At 43.5% G+C, this 5,000-nt stretch overlaps 1 long non-coding RNA gene across 1 annotated transcript in view; it reads right to left on the bottom strand.

The window, feature by feature from the left end:
• Window positions 1-5,000, bottom strand: part of LOC123517163 — a 49,605-nt gene that overhangs the window by 31,088 nt on the left and 13,517 nt on the right. The gene's annotated exons all lie outside the window — the stretch shown is intronic.

Raw genomic sequence — 5,000 nt, 5'->3', positions numbered from 1 at the left:
CTCATCTCCTAAACATCTCAACAATTCAAGAGTCTCAGAATACACAGACCTCGCCTGGGACACAGATGTTGCTAAGAACGAAGCCTCAGTGACAGTGTGAACAGTGCATCGAGGAACAGGACGCTTTGCTGCTCCATCACCATCACCATCTTTGGTGCTCTGTGCTCAGGCACTTCCAGACATAGCCTGCCTGACAAAGCCTGACTCCGCAGTTCCTCCTCTCACTGTCTGCCGATCTCTTCCTCTTGAGGAATGCCAAAGCCTCACATCCACCTCGCTAATTTCCTGGTCCCTCCCAAACCCACACCAGCAGTCTGCGTCCCGGACAGCTGCCTGGCTCCCGCCGCCTGTCAAAGAACATTCTAGCCTGACTCGCCGGGCCTTGGGGCACGCAGGCACTCCGCCACAAGGAGGCTATACACTGGGTGAAGGGCGGGGCTCAGGTCTAATCCGTCCAAATCCATCCCCTCCCCCCCCCACCACACAGACGAGACCTCTGCGTCAAGCACCTCATGCATGGCCAGGCCGCCCACCGCCTTCACGAGGGACTGGAGTGCTGACGGCCGCTTCCCTGAGTCCCTGTCTCCGTGTCATTAAAGCGACTCTCTCTTCACTCACCCGAGAAATTGCATCCGTGGCGGATCAGTAGGAGGAAAAATAACACCTTTTAATCCTGGGTCTCTACTGACAAAATGGTCCCTAAGCGTCTACTAATGAACATCCGATCAAACTGTTACAACATGAGCAGTCACGATATGTACTACAACGCTCAGCACAGAACATCACACCACAGCATTCGGCAAAATCAAGGCAACCTAGAGAGGGCTGCAGGAACAACACAGACACCTTAATGATGCCAAAGTCTGCAGCACAGGGGAAAGAAAGTCACTGCCTTCACCTCAACATTATGCTGCTAAGGAGGCCATAAATAACTAAGCTGCAAGGATCTGTCAAAATCCTGTATAAGCAATGTGCGATGGTGGTGGAAGTGAAGGTGTCAGGCAGAGATGTGAAAATTTAAGACAACACTGCGAGGGAATGTGCGTTGCGTGAACTATGAGGACTTACAAGACTAGACGGCAGAAATGTGAGGATGAGGAGGAGGAGGAGGAGGAATATACGTTGGGATGAGCTGCGTAAAAGGTTCGAAATACAAGAAATATGCGGAGGAGAGGCGAAAAGAGGAGAGGAGGTGGTGGAGGCGTAAATAATGATGGTTTATAGAACAACATGCGAGGATAAAGAGAAAGAATAATGAGAAGCTACGAGGATGTACCTGAACATTGAGGACGAGAGAGAGAGAGAGAGAGAGAGAGAGAGAGAGAGAGAGAGAGAGAGAGAGAGAGAGAGAGAGAGAGAGAGAGAGAGAGAGAGAGAGAGAGAGAGAGAGAGAGAGAGAGAGAGAGAGAGAGAGAGAGAGAGAGAGAGAGAATGTGTGTGTGTGTGTGTGTGTGTGTGTGTGTGTGTGTGTGTGTGTGTGTGTGTGTGTGTGTGTGTGTGTGTGGAGGGCCGAGGGATGAGTCGTGCACAGGGATGAGGTGTGGCAGGGACAGGTGAGACAATAAGGGGGATGTTGTGGAAGACTCCTGCTGCTCTGTATTGATTCCCTTGACCCAGAGACTCCCCTGTGTCTGTGTGTGTCTGTGTGTGTGTGTGTGTGTGTGTGTGTGTGTGTGTGTGTGTATAGGTGACGGGACCATTCATAAAACAAGGTGTATATAGTTTTGTTCGTGTACTCTTTTGTATTTTGCTTTGTGTATTCATTTCGCTGCTATTTTTTGTTATTGGTGTGTGTGTGTGTGTGTGTGTGTGTGTGTGTGTGTGTGTGTGTGTGTGTGTGTGTGTGTGTGTGTGTGTGTGTGTGCTTTTTTTTATTTAGTTTTGTTTCATGTATTCTTTTATTGTCATTATCATTGTTCTTGTTTTCATTATCAGTATTACTATTGTTATTATCATTATTATTATTATTATTATTATTATTATTATTATTATTATTATTATTATCATTATTATCAATACTACCATTACTATTATTGTTGTTATTATTGTTACTATTATTATCCTCACTTATCAGTCTTTCATTAAGTTAAGTAATACATTTTCACACTGAAGGGAAGCGAATGCAGTACTTTCTGAGTCGCGCATCACAACGTTGCCCATAAATACAATCTACCTTTGAATTCCATTGAGGTCGCGTCGTGCAGGACAGGCTGGGGACGTGCCGCACTCTTCAGCACAGTAATACCGTGTGCTGCGAGAACCATCCTCACCACTGACCACCTGAGTACAACCGGGGCCCCACTGCACCAGCGACACCATCTATCAAGGTGATGACTATAATTATATAATTTCTTCTCTGCGTCGCACCAGTAGACATCATGTAGCGCCAGCCAGCCATGTTGAAAAAAAATGTCAGCATCGTTACGGAAAAACAAATGGGACTCTGTGACTGATTTATAGGTGAGTCACGGTCAGTCTGTCACGCTGCGCCGCTCGTCAAAAATGTGAAACTGCAGACATCACTAACACGGAACAAGAGAGGAACCTGCTGCTAAAAAAACTGAAGGGAGTAAAATGAAACAAAACAAAACAGAAACGAAGCACCACGAGCGTTCGGTCTGCCTACCACAGTCTGCTTGTCTGTCTGTATGTGTGTCTGTCTGTCTGTCTGGCTTTTTCACACAATTAAAGCCGAATGAGGGGATAAAACTAACTCCTCCACCATTAATTGACCAACAACTCCTCAATAAAAACAAAACTCCGCTGGTATCTAAAGTTACCGAAACTACAACCTTAATTGGCTAATCTATTCCAATGTCCGGAGATCAGTGACTGGATGATATTGAAATAACATCAACGTCTTCCCCTAAAAGCCAGGTTGGGTTAGTTAAGATAGCTTTGGATTAGAATAATTCCGTTCATTAATTTCACAGCTCATTCCTCCACTGTGTAGATCATGATTTGAAAAAGGCATCACATTTTGCCCACAAATAAACCGTCAGAGTCTGGAAATGAGTAAGTGAAGGATATTTCCATAATGCCTGGAATCAGAACCATAAAGCAGCCATGACCCACTTAAATTCCAGTCGCTGCTTCACCTTCTGGCCAGTGAAACAACACGGTCCGGCCAAGTATTGAGTGAATGGTTGCTTCCATAATGCCTGAAATCAGAAACAAGAAGCAACCATGACCCGTTACAATTTCTGTCGCTCCTTCACCTTCTGGCCAATGAAGCAAAGCAACGCTGGCCGGCTAAGTATTAAGTGTTAGAAAGTCACGTGAATGTTGCTTCCATAATGCCTGGAATCAGAAACAAGAAGCAGCCATGACCCGCAACAATTCTAGTCGCTGCTTCACCTTCTGGCCAATGAAACACGGTCCGGCCAAGAATTGAGTGTTAGAAGGTCACGTGAATTATCAATATCTAACAGACTGGGATTACAGATGGAGCGAGAGTCTAATTGTACAAACAAAACACGACGATTAAGTCAAGTGGAATGAGGCTTAGGGAATATACTTAATGGTGACACAAATGGCCTGGCGGGAAGGGGAGACGAGAGGGGCCAAGCGAGAATCGACGACGATATTGGAACCTTAATGATCGGTGGTCGCTGCAGGAGGGCGCGAGGAAAGGGAGGGAAATATTAAGCAGGAAGGACGCAAGGAGAAAATGTAGAAGGGTGAGAAAGTAGGTAAGGCAAAGGGATAAGTGGGACAGGATATGCAGTGTTCATGGGAGATGGGAAGACAGAATATAATGAGCAGAAGGAATAAAAAAGACTGGAAATGAATGAAATATGCAGGAAGGACAGCTGGAGAAAGGAAAGGAAGTTAGAGAAGTAGGCAAGGCAGAAGGCTGAGTGGACAAGGATATGCAACGTTGAGGAAATTAAGTGGACGGAAAATAAGCAGCAAAATAGATTGAATAAAGGGAACGAATTGAATCACGTCAAGACAAGGTTTTTCCAATAACACCTGGAAAAGCCTCACATCGCCCAACTACTTCTTGATGCAGTGAGAAATAAAGACGTGACTAATGAGACAATAAGAAAATCGCACTTAAAAATGATAAATACATAAGTAAATGAACTCCCATTTAAATAGAAAAAAAAAAACAAAAAAACACTCACAGATTTCAAAGAGATTCGAACTGTTATCTCTTAACGGCTGAACAACTCGGAGCATTTCTAGACAAACCTCTCTCCGCTTATAACCTGAAAGCATCCATATCACAAACTGAAAGCTCTAACTGTCCCGCTAATTGACACAGGACGGCTAGTAAAGGTTAGTAAAAGCAGTCTTGACCAGCGGGCCTTTCGCGTGAACAGAGGCTGGAATTTCACATGGCAGAAATGAGTCGCCAGTCGGGCCGGGCAGACGCGGAAGCCAATACTTGAAAAGGTGGGGTAAGTGACAAGTTAGTGCAGCTGTGGGCTCACCCGGCTCACCTCTAGCTAAGTCTGGGGAGGCTGAGAAAACTGTCCTTATTCATGTTTTTTATCCTTCATTTTATGGTTTTTATTTTTCGTATTCTTCGTTGTGTTCGAGCTTTTTTAAATATTGTTGACAATAACATGTTTTATGATGACCTAGATTATAAAGATTATTTTTGTACCTCTACAAATTACACAGTTTATCTTTATCCATGTAATGAATGTGAAATTAAAACATATATAGACATTAAAATCCAATGCAGCAGGATATTAAAACAATCATTTGAAGTTATATCACTTCTTCTCACTCAAATAATTAAGGTATCATTCGACATGGTGTGTTCCGGATAAATAGAAAAGAATAGCTAAAGCTATTCCTATACACAAATCTAGTTGTAAATCTAATATCAATAATTACAGACAGTTCTCCATTCTTCTATCAATTAGTAAAATTTTTGAGAAAGCAATTACTTACAGGCTTAACAATTACCTTTAATTTAATAACTTGTTATATCAGTCAATATGGTTTTAGGAAAAAAAAAAAATAGTTCAACTTAATCTGCTCTT

This window comes from Portunus trituberculatus, chromosome 6, assembly GCF_017591435.1.
Source record: "Portunus trituberculatus isolate SZX2019 chromosome 6, ASM1759143v1, whole genome shotgun sequence".
Classification (NCBI taxonomy): Eukaryota; Metazoa; Arthropoda; class Malacostraca; order Decapoda; family Portunidae; genus Portunus; species Portunus trituberculatus.
Note: the sequence above shows the minus strand (reverse complement) of the source record. Positions and strands in the feature narration are given on the sequence as shown.